The sequence below is a fragment of the Zootermopsis nevadensis genome, unplaced genomic scaffold (genome assembly GCF_977971745.1).
Source record: "Zootermopsis nevadensis isolate Lab colony 2312 unplaced genomic scaffold, Znev_1.0 Znev_ptg000027l, whole genome shotgun sequence".
Classification (NCBI taxonomy): domain Eukaryota; kingdom Metazoa; phylum Arthropoda; class Insecta; order Blattodea; family Termopsidae; genus Zootermopsis; species Zootermopsis nevadensis.
In genome coordinates this window covers 3,597,466-3,610,024 of record NW_028259159.1, presented here as the reverse complement: position 1 = coordinate 3,610,024, position 12,559 = coordinate 3,597,466, and the positions used below count along the sequence as shown (strand labels likewise).

The 12,559-nt window shown below is 36.9% G+C and overlaps 1 protein-coding gene across 1 annotated transcript in view; it reads left to right on the top strand.

Moving 5' to 3' along the window:
* LOC110829861 (uncharacterized) overlaps positions 1-12,559 on the top strand; it is a 297,508-nt gene that overhangs the window by 139,249 nt on the left and 145,700 nt on the right. The gene's annotated exons all lie outside the window — the stretch shown is intronic.

Genomic DNA, 12,559 nt, shown 5'->3' with positions numbered 1-12,559 from the left:
GAAGATACAGTGGATTCCGGTTGATTGGGACACATCGGGACTTGATCACTTTGTCCCAAATTAACGTTTGTCCCGATAAACCGATGGCCAATTTAACCAGAATCTACTGTATGTATAATGGACAGTTGTCTAAATGTTTTGTGTGTGTTTAATATTTACCTTATGACGGCTTTGATTCTGTAAAATTTAAGAGATTTTCCTTTGGGTCCGCTTTCCCTTTCGTCTTTTGTTGCCTTCAATATTTCATCAGTAGATAGATGTCGGTGTTTGTGATCGATCCACTCTCGCTTTGTCCCCCGCTCACTCTGAAGCAGTCCACCTCTCTCTCTCTCTCTCTCTCTCTGAAGCAGTGTGCGCGGCAGCTCGCAAGATCAGTGAGTACGGAGTGAGGGGAAAGTGGAGGGGAGGGGATCCGGAGAAAAATCTGACGGGAGAGAACTCCGGGATTCCGGGCGGTACGTTTCGCTCCGGGTCGCGCCTCGTTTGCCTCACACAACCTCGCCACCGCCAACCGGTAAACATTTTTATACCATTTAGAAGAATCGTTAGTTCTTTTCTCCTGTTGTAGCCTTCCTTTGTCGACAGTTACAACTTTGTACCCATGACCTGTACTATAAGACGACTTCGTGTATTAGTTATGTGTCGTTGGTTTGTTCTGTGGTTGGTGCTGTTTGGTTGACGACAGTGGTTAAATCCTGGCATCTGAGTCTGATTCGTCCGTCAATCGTCACGTCTGTATCTGGTCTGTGGTTCCACGTAAGCACTGCCAAAACTTCGCTGTGAAGGTTCAACATATCTTCAACTCAATTTATAACTGATTTATATTTTTAACTGCTTTAAAAGAACATACATCTGGATCTTAAGGCGTGTTTGAACTTTCTTCTTAAGCCAGTCATGAAATTTTAGGCGTATAAAACTCTTTCCTGCAGGTCCTAAGCAAAATAATCTAGCCACACCGTTGAAAGTACGGATCACTTAACCCGTTTCTCTGTAAATGAATCAAGTTCTTATTTAGTAAAATTAATTTTCTTTAACTCCAGCTCCATAAATCACAGTTTTAATCGATTCGGAAACCATCACTTGACGCACTCACTGAGTAGTAACATTCTCGTGCACTCACGACTTCATCCTCTGAACCAGTTCTACCTTAAACCTTCTAACATCTTCAAAGGAGAATATTGTTTCTCTAAAACTGATTTTTTGTTTTTCACACGTTCAGTTCAAACGCCCTTTGTGTACAAAGGTAGGCATTTAAGCATAAAGTCTTGTGATTAGTGGGCAGATGATAATTAATTATTCATAAGTTGATAAATCTCTTCGTTTATCGTGACAGTAAAGACAGGAACTAGGCTATGTTTTTTCTTCCTTTTATCAACCGCTCCGTGATTCAAGAGAGCAAAGTGATGTGGTGTTTCACGAGAAAGTTGAAAAAATAAATCAACGAAGGAACTGTATTTGATGCATGTGGGAAGTAGAGAAGAAATACATGAGATTTCAGTGCGCGAGACAAAAGTCTGAATGCAAGAAACACTTGTCCAGAAATTTCACACATAATATAATAGAACTCCATGAAACTTCAGTAGCACTGATACGAGACACCCCTGACGTTTCGGCATCGCTCACGCATTCTCCATTTATGGTGAGTTTCAAAGTCTGTGTTTTGACAGAGATAATATGAATCTCTTGGTTGTTGTAGGAAGTCGCATCTGGTTATGTGTTCAGAGTTTATCGCCATAGTTTTGAATACAATAAGCTTTTGTGAATAATAGTGATAACATTTGTCGCTCCTTTTATTAATATACAGCTGTGTTTATTGAATTCGCTTGTATTATCTCTATGAATACCTGAACAAATTTATCATATTTAGGCTAAAAGCACTCGACTACAGCAGAAAATTAAGGTAAAATGCGTTTTGGTTAATCTTGATAGTAATTGAAATCTATATTTATAGAATAGGGGATTAATTAAATATCCAGCAAAATTACCAAATTGGAATATACCTACGCGTGTTTTGAAAATACAAAAAATTGTAACATTTTGGCCAGAAATGTAAAATAAGCGAACCGTGCCTCAGAAAAGAAAGTTATTCTTACGTTAATAAATGTAGACGTGTAGGGAGAGTAGTCATAATGCCCCACCCATTATTACATCAGTACTATATGGGGCGAATTGTGAGCTTAATGATCCAGCAACCTTAACCTCAGGGGAAGAACCACGGTATAATTGGATACCAGTTTGTATATAACATGCAATTTCAATCTTTATCCAGAAATTGTCCACTTGTTTCTGTTCACTATAATGACCAAGGTACTCACTCTAGCAGCAGACTGAGAAACATTCAAGCAAAAGCTATGTTGACAGGGTGTTTTAGGCCAAGAAACACCTGCTGTTTGATACTAACTGCTAGTATAATTTATGGTCGTACATTAATTAAAATTTCTCGACGCTTATGAATAAAAATATGAAAGTTTCATCAGGCGGATGTTTTGTATTGGAGGATAACTGATTTTATGAATGCTATTTGAAATTGTGAATAGCTAATTATGAAGTAATTAGGCCTCGGCATATTAATCGCTTCCACAAACTTTTATCCGTTTTCAGCAGCATGCTTCACACTTAGACTTAAAAACTGGCACATGGGAGAATGCAAATTGCTTAGAGATGGAAAAACTATCAGTGGCTCCCTTTAAGCGGTTTATAGCGGAATTCCAGTAGCGTTTTTCATCACATGAATAATCAGATGCAGAAATAGGGTTCATTAAAATGCAAATTCTGGGTAAATTATTACAATTCGTTGCTATAATTTATAAGATGGTAATTAGTTTAGAGTGAGCTGCGTTAAGGCAAAAGAAAGTTTCATAATTTGTTGGCATTTGATTTCTATAGTCTAAATCCCCAAACATATCAACACGGGTTCCTTTTTTAAATGAGTGAGAGCGCGGGAGAAATGAGAAATGCACACAAAGTTTTGGTTGGAAAGTCTGAAGGGAAGATAACCGCTTGAAGGAACTGGGCATGGGCGGGAGGATAATATTAAAATAAATCTAATGGAAGTAGGTTTTGCGGTTGAGCATTGGAATCGTCTGACTTAGGTTAAGGACCAATTGTGAAAATCGTAATGAAATTTCGGGTTCCATTAAAGGCGCAGAATTTCTTAACTACCTGAACGACTACCAGCTTCTGAAGATGGCCTCCGTTCCAAGTAGTTCTTTTGTTGGTAGACCTACCGAAGGTCCTTCTGTGTAATAAAGAGACAAACCTAGTAGTTTAGTAACGTTCTTGACCGTCATCTGTGAGCTATCCAGTTTGCATTTTCCCTAGTTACCGTCTATACTTCTTGTAGTTATCCTCTGTTTCTTTGTGCCGATACTAAGATAGTACCTCTAAGTAGGATACCGTCGTTTACGTTTAACGCTTACACATTTTGCAGCCAGTGATCTGATATTTTTGCGAGTCAGTCTGTTAATTTATCATTTCTTATACTAAATTAGCAATGTCTTCAGAAATTGTTCACACTGTATTTGGCTAGCAGACAATACGAACTGAATTTACCAGTACCAAAAAATTGCGTGTTTTAAGGAAAATTATGCTAGCACCCTATTGTATCTTTTACAGCACTTAACATGTACTTAAGTTGGCGACGGTTTACGTGGGGCATTCACTGCAAGCCTACCTGTTTTTTCTTTCATATGTGTTTAATTCATTAAAGAATAAATGCTTATTCGATTCGTAGCTGTATGCTTTCAAAAAGGTTAAAATACCCTCCGTGTCGATGTCAAGTTTCGGAGTCCAGGTAACACACAGAGTAATGGTAGAAGTGATAAGACCTGGTGTCGCACGCGAGCCAAGGTTTGAGATTTTGCCCCTTCAGTTCCATTTACATGCAACACACCGCCAGAATCAGCGAGTTTCCTTTGAATTTCAAACTGCCAGATCCAGTTAGATGTTGGGGAACTGTAACATGTTTTTTTTCCCCGAATGTCGGGCTGTGTCCGACACAGATGGAGTTTAATTACGTGCTTTTGCGAACACGGTAAAGAAATTTTGGGTTCCATAAGATCAGGCATTTTCTTGATTGGCTGACTAGCGAAAATTGGGCGGGCAATTAATTTGTACCATAAAGCATTGTGCTCGCGAAGTTATCTCAAGATGATGTTCTGAAGTCCAGGGACCAAGTTTGGACTGTGAGAAATGGGTCTGTAGTTACTGCTTTTCGAGATATTTCTAGTTATTTAAGGCTGTAATTATTTGACAAGAAAACACTTCTTTGTTTTCTTAGCTGATATATGGACGAATTCCATATTAATGTTGACGTTCTGTATAAAGAATAACTTTTGTTCCTTCATTTCCTTACGTTTAAATTTAGATCATATTTGAAGAATGTTATGAATAAAACAAGGGAAACGTGAATAATAAGTTAGCTGCTTGAAGTGAAATATAATCCATGTAAATTGGCATTTTGCCTCTTCCTAATAATAAAGAGAAAGTCTAGTAGAACTTCAAAGAGTTGTCAGATATTTGGAACCGGAACTTATTATTTATTTTCCATTCCGGAGACATTTACATATTAGTCAATTTAAATAGTTTAATACACAAGAAAATTAAGGTAAAAATGCTGAGTGTTTCAACATCTCCTTTATTCTTATAATGTAATGCGTAAGTGGCTTCCGGAGTGAGAAAGTAGCCTTTTAATGTACTGAAGTTGGTTGGACTAACTTAATTCTGTAATAAGCAATTTTAATTTCTCTACGTGGCGTTACACTTAAATGTCGTTTCTCTCACAACATACCAAAGAATGTTTTAGTGTAGTATCCTGGATATAGGTGTTTGAGCCTACATATTTTTTTTATTATCAATGATTATAAGAGTTTTAGGGTCTAACATAAAATCGCATTTTGGTGCTCTAAACGTAAAAAAGAAATTTGGCCTACCAGTCCTAGGTTTCATGTGGCCCCCACTGGAAATATCTCCATGCGACGTTTCACGAATATTAATCCACATCGCTGAAACTCATTATGGGACTTTCAACGATGGACAATCACACGCGAACATAATCATGTCATAATTCTAGCTTTCATAGAGTCAAAATTCAAAAGCCCTATAATATAACTCATAAATTTAAAGTGTAAATGGTTTATTTATCCCATAAAAGTTACGTAGTAATTTGTAACTTTGCCCTAATCATGTATGAGATGGACTGTGCGTGTAGTACGTCTGGGGTGAGGAAAATTCTACAAACAAATTTAGCCAGAAAATATGAAAGGAAGATTAAACTTGGGAGACCTGGTCTTATGTAAGTATAGATAATATTAAGATGGATCTTAAAGAAATAGAATGTGAATAACTGTATTGAAATTGTGTGTTTCAGAACATAGTTCAATGGTGGGCTTTGGTGATAATGGAGATTAGAATTCATAAGTGGTGTGGAACTTTGACAAACCGAGCGACTGTTAGTTGTTCAAGAAGGGACCTGCTCTATGGAGTGAATTAGCTTTTAGTTTTCGTAATTTTGAATCGTAGGTGATAGCAAGTCACATGTTCTCCAAAAACGAGACTTAAACTTTAATTAAGATTGCTGTCTTCTGGGTTATTGCGCCATGTAGCCTGGTAGATTTCCACGAACGTTTTAGAGTTCATACTGCCTTCGTCATCAGGGCGATGAATGTGCCAATCGAGCGGAAAGGGCTAGGTTTATAGGGACAGGACAGTACCATACGCAAGTTCATAATCTCCAAAATCGGTATGTAATTTCAGTGGCATGCTTCAATTCGTCTATCAACTTATTATTTTATCACAGCACTCGACATGTGTTTGAACTTCAAACAGAATGCAAACCATTAATAATCCCCCGCAATCCCATCAGATCATTTTAATAAATGCTCTGTTGATGAGTCCGTTTATGAATATCCCAAGTGGGGGGGGGGGGGGAATTTTGTAGCTATGGCAACGTTCCTTGTTACGTGCAGTGTAAAGGAAAGACACGCTTCTGTACATACTTAATACTTGCGTTGTGTGATAGTGCATATTTCTCGGTTTGATTAGACAAAAAATATGACGTAGTTTATTAAAAAATTGTTATTTAAAATACGAGTAGACCCTACATTTTTATTCTTCGGTTGCTGGTATAGGTACTGAAGCCTGTTCTGTCTTCACGTGCTCAGTCCATCTCTGCCTCGTACTCGGTTACGTTTTGGTTTATTTGTCATACGCCATTCTACCCAAATGCGGAATTCATTTAGTTACCTTCGGAGCGCAAACACTCATTGAAGGGCTTCATGCAAAATGCCTCCATATTGATTTACAAATTTGATCAAAATTGGAACTTGTCGACATATGTTAGTAAGACTTCCTAGTATCAAATTTCCTAACAGTTTGCTTGCCTCACTGTATTTGATGTTCATTTCTGATACGAATCTGTTAATTGCGTTACAGACACATTGTAGCAAAGCTTACAATACTACATATCGTAACATAATGTTTTACGATATAATGAGTGGTTCAGAGAATCTTCATAACTCTCTGTATGACATACGTGTTGAAATATGTGTTACATTCTTCTTTAAGGAGAATAATTATAGAAGTTCTGTGTGAGGTTAACAAAAATTAAATGCAAACAGAGTTTAGTGTAGACAGATAAAATTTCATAAAATTGGAATTTGATGTTTTCACGGCGGCGAGTAGCTACGTGGGCAGATGTCTTCTATATTGTGCGCCGTGCGGTCTGGTAGAAGTATGCTAGCGTTTGAGAGGTACACTATCAACATTGCGAAGATAGCCTTGATGATGGAAGCATGAAGCATCTCCGAAATGTTGGCAAACTGCAATGTAAAGGCGGCTTCGCGACAAATAACCTGTTGAAACTTCTGGAAAAAATGTTTAATTTCAAACTTAATACGAATCTGTAACAGAACCTTAACATTACCAAAATTTGCCTGATAATAAAGTACAGATAGCACCACAACTTATATATTTCATTATATTTATGAAAAACTATTTAACTACATTTAATTGGTGCAGCAATAAACAAGAAGGAGAATAAATATTTTCAAAATTCCTATATCACGGCATCAATCGTCTAACTGAAATAAGGGAGACAGTTGTCTGTGCAACCCTTAGCCTCTGACCTTCTCACCTCAAAGTTAATCTCCTATGAAACAGTTAAGGCACAGCGCCTCCTCTCCATTCAAAAAGAATGTGAAGTCGTGCAGTTATGTGTAATGTGTGATTAGGAGTGGTCTATATATTTGTAACAGACTGCAAATTCTGATGTTTGCTGCTTGTGAGAGACACTTTATCAAATTAGTAGTTTATACAGTAAAGCATTACAGTGTGATTGAAGCCGTCGTGGCCTATTTTAATAAATAATATCCTTATTCTTCCATGCCCTCCTTCCTTCATCTTATTTCCAACACAATTTTTGTGTGTCCTTATTCTTTCCCGTTTTCTTTCTGCGTGCATTCTGCTCCCTTACTATTCTTTTACTTCATTTCAATCTCCTTCCTCCCCTTTTCTTCTCCCGTCTTCTTCAACTTGCCTCCTCTATCTTATTCGTCACATCACGCCAACTAAAAGACTGGCTCTACCTCGCGCACTTCCTGATGCTGGCGTGCGCTCTTTCCGTGGTATGAGAACCCCCGTACCATGGGCCGATGTTATTGAACGAAAGTGTTTTTACGATATTGGGTTGTCAGCCCGACCCCTGGAAGGGTGTTCTAGAAGTAACAGGATAAGTTTGGATGTGGTCATGGGCTTGTTTAAGGTTCTACCACTGCTCTTACAAAGAGTGTGTGAGGCAAGTGTTACCTCCCGTGTATCTGGCGACACTTTACCATTTGAAGTTTGAAAGTCATCGTCGAAACTACATTAAATGTGTGAGTATTCACATAATAACTTGTACAGCTTAAAATAAATAGATGTATACAGACATAAACCACGAATGCAGAAATAAAGGTAATAGAGGATCTAACTACTTTATGTGACAAGCCAAAAGCGATGAGACCGTTTGGAATATTTGCAATATCTCTGTGCAAATGCTAGAATTACATTGAAGTGTTATTAGTAAACACGCTATGGAGGTTCGGATGTGACTCAACTGGTTCTGTACAACGTCAAGTGGAGCGGTGTTTTGAACACGGTGATGAAAATTGTTCCCACAAAATCGGAAAATTATTTGAAAATTTGAGCTAATAGAGGCTTGTCAGGAACTGTGTGTCATTAGGATGATTGTACTTCATATTATCATATGTAAATGTGTGTATGTGTAAATTTGTTGAACGGTAAGAAGGGCTTAAGGCAATGAAAATTACGTCTGACTTATCTGGTTTGATCATTTTAACTCATCAACAAAGCTGCTATATTGTATGTGCAACAAATACTTGTTTACGAACATTCAACTATCAATTTTATATTTAATGAGTTTGAAAACTAATATTTCCCTTGGGGTATGCATAATACATTTCCTCTAGCCTATAACGAAAACGCGTCATTTATTTTTCGTGCTAATGCACTCACTACCTTTACTACTCTGATACATACTGAAGTCATTCGATAAGCCGAAGTGTGGAAATATAATAGCTAATTGAATCGAAATCGAAGTAGTGGTTTCGCAGATCAAATATACAAGTAAGCATAAAAAATTCTCTTACGCGATATTTGGGTTAGAAGCGAAAGATACAACATTATACCTCTAAGCAGTACATAATCTGTGACCAACGTTTGCTGTTGAGTACACTTGTGGTAATTACTTGAAATTTCCACAGCATCTCAACAAACCCAGAGAGAAAACACGTGACGTAGCAGATAAAAAGTAACTGTGTTGCTCTTTTCCCACCTGAGCTTGAACTCTGAACCACACGACCCGCAAGTGGATTAGCAGTACAGCTTAATCTCTTTATACATTATTAGTTTATTAATTTATATAATTAAATTTTGATGTCAATAAAATAGTCGTGAAAATCTTCTCGGAAATTTATATTTAATACGAAAATGATGTTCAGCTATAATACTTAACAGGGATTAAACATCGTTTGTATTTGTAAATCGCTCAGAAGGAGTATCATTTATTTTGTAATATGAAAAGCGTTAGGAAATGTATTTAAAACTTAAACTTCATATAGGTTTGATTTAGCTAACGGCAGATTAATGTAAGCTTAATATACTGATTGACCATGCGAAATTACAAAAATATAAAGATGTGCCCTCATTTGAGTATATATATTTTTTCTAATGGCCCGTTTAGCTCTTTTACATACCCCGTGGTCTTTATGGTTTAGTAAATCCTGATTCAAATCTTGTGTCCGGACGATTAAAATGTATGTGTTTTATATGACATTATAATATAGCAATCTCTCTTGTATTGATAATGTGTAGTGTGTGTTTGTGTGTATGTCTGAAACTATTAATAGTTAAACTAATCTACTTTACTTGAACAATATTCTCTGTATAGGCTATGTTTTGGGTGGTTCCTTCTAAATTCACTCATCGAATGTATTTAAATATTAATGATTATTTTATGTGCACTAAAATTCATTAAGCATTATATTTATAACGTAGGTTATTGAATCAAGTAATTTTAAATACTATATTGGACCGTATTTTTATTAATGGTATGCATTATTGTTTGCAGTATCAGTCAAATCACGTTTCAAATAAAAGTTGTATATTCTGACTAGGTATTTTTTGTACAATGAACTCGGTCTGGAAAATCATCATTGTCGATTTAATTTTTATGTAAATAGACTTTAGAATTGACTGACGCGAAGCGAAATGTTTTTCGCTTGGTTGCTTACGTTGTACACTCTGTGTAATAAATTCGATGGAATCTCTATTAAAGGTTCCATATAACATATTTAAACCCTGAAGTGAATTACAGTAGTACTTTTCCACGTCTTACTATTGTATTGGTGTTGTTGAAAAGAATAAATTAAAGTAACGTCAGTGCTTGGTTTATTATGATACCACGATGTTGGCTGAAATTGTGGCCAGAATTATGTTGATTAATTTCTACGTGCTCTGATGATAACTATTGGGGGACGACCATTTGGTTCTCTATTGGCAACTGTGTAATAAAGTTCTGTGTCTGGGACTCTTATAATAATATAACATATAACCTAAACTCAATTTATGTTTGCTCATTACAAAAATAACAGTCCTTCATCTTGAAGTTATTTTAAATACCTCTCTTCAGAAATTTAATGCTATTAAAAATATCTGTCCGTTCTTTCGACAGACATCCATCGTGATGATACACGAAGGAAAATTCACTGTAAGAAATAATAGGATTACTACTAAATTATGAGAAATAAGACGTTTCATTTCTTCCGTCCTTCCTTCACATTGGCTCGTTTTAATCGCATTGTGTCAGACACGTCACTTGAAATAAGACACGATACAAAGAGGTAATTTCATGTGACACTGCATGTTCCTACTTGTTCATATACAGCTGACGCTCATCTCCATGAGATGATAACAGACGACGTCCACCAATTTCAGAAATAATGTGTTTGGACCGCCAAAGAACATTTTAACACGTGGCATAGAAAATGTAGTTGCATGACGGAAATGTCTCGGTGAGCATCAAATACAGAACGGTCTAAGTACCTAAATGGAGTAGAGTTACTCCTATTCTTGAAAATCTAATAGTTACTGGGATGGTCACGAATTTCTTAGCCCGCCGTTTATGGAACCTGAAGATGCGTTACTATGTTGACGTGAGCCTGCCATAGAATCTTACATCGAGCCAATGTATGTATCTACACCTTAACATATTTTATTCTGAAGAGAAACACTTTTTCTTATGTTCCAAAGATGTTGTGATAGTAGAAGAATATTTCATTTAACAAATTTCCGATATTAAAAAGATCTATGTTTTATTTCAAGTACCGATTTTTAGAAACTTGTTAAAGGTTTCTCCTTCGTAATTCATAATCATACTGTCATTCTTTACTTTGTAATATACGCATTTGATGAAGTGTCATTAAACAGAGTGTTGGGAATCCTCACGCGAGTAATTCAAGGCCATTCACAAAGGTTAATAGTAGAGGAATTTCTGCATAGGGATTTTCTAACCGTGGAATTCCCCGCCCATTCAGAGAGGCCAAAAGTAAAATTCTGGCTACCGCACTAGAATTACTGTTGTGCTTTGATTAAATTTTTTTAATTTATTGTAAGGATGTCATGGGATGTAAAATATTAAACTGAATATAAGAGGAAGATATGTGGGATTAGTAAGGCATTTACTCGGCAAATGGAAAATTAGACCTTAGAAGTCTGAAAAAAAGTGGTTAACCAACTTCAGCACGATGTAGAACCTGATTTTTCTTCACGGCGGTGAGCAAAAAGATGGCTGTCTTCAGGGGTTGTAGCGCCGTGTAGTCTGGTAGAATTTTACCACGTTACGGAGGTCTTTGCTGCCTGCATCATCAGGGCGAAAACCCCTCTGAAACGTCGGTAAACTTCTACGAGGCTACACGGCGCTACAACACTGAAGACGGCCATCTTCACCAGAACGTACAGTAGCATCCTCCAAAAATTTGATATTTCGTTTCTAGTAAAGTAGGAAAGAGAGGAACATTTTGTAGTTATGTGCACCTGAAGTTACGCTTTTGTGCATCGCGTGCCTGAAACGCTTTTAATGAATTGAGCTTTTAGGTAACTTGGGTAATGAATGTCGAGTCTTAAACAGATGGGGGAAAAAATTTATGAATGAAACTTTGAAAGTTCGGTTGTTAAACCAAGAGTTAAGGGAAAATATCTTTTCTCGATTATACTTGTTAAGCAGGAGCAAAAGTGGTGTTCATCTTTATAAATTATTTTGTAGTCTGGAAGACTGAAGGAAAAAAAAACTTTTGGGACACAGGCGTTGACAATATCATAGCATTGAAATAAATCTTAAACAAGTATGTTATGGGGGGGGGGGGGTACACCTGGTTCAAGGTATGGACCTTTGGCGGGCTATTGTAAACATGTTATGGGTCTTCTAGTTTCACAAAAGGCGAGGAAATCCTTAGGCCATCTGAACGACTTTACCTTCCTTTGAAAACTCTGTTCCGTGGAGTTAGTTGTTTTATTTAGTACTGGTATTATATGAAGCCATAATACCTCCATCATTAAAGTGAGTGGCTATGAATAGATCGATCTGGATGGGGAATTCGCCCTTAAATCTAAAATAGCCTGAGGCCACGGCTACAGTTGCAACTAAAAGCATTATTAGTCTCGTGTAAATGGACTTCAGTGTCCATTTCTTTATTTGAGATAAGCGGTACATCGATTAAACGAAACGAGACATTGTGGCCTGTTCTAAGTCTGTGCACAGAGATGCGTGCAATGGGGTACAATTTTGAGACAATAAATTTGTGAGTGTGGACGTCAGTGCCGTTGCGATACGCTGCGAAATTATGTGCACTCCAAAATACTCTAAGTACATATTTTCGCTCTGTGTCTAAAGGTATTTGATAAAGTCTGTCAAAAAGTGGTGCATATTACTTGGCATTCTAATTCGATAATTTTAAAATATGCAAGTTTTGGAAGATTTCTATGCTTCCGCCATAAGATGAAAATA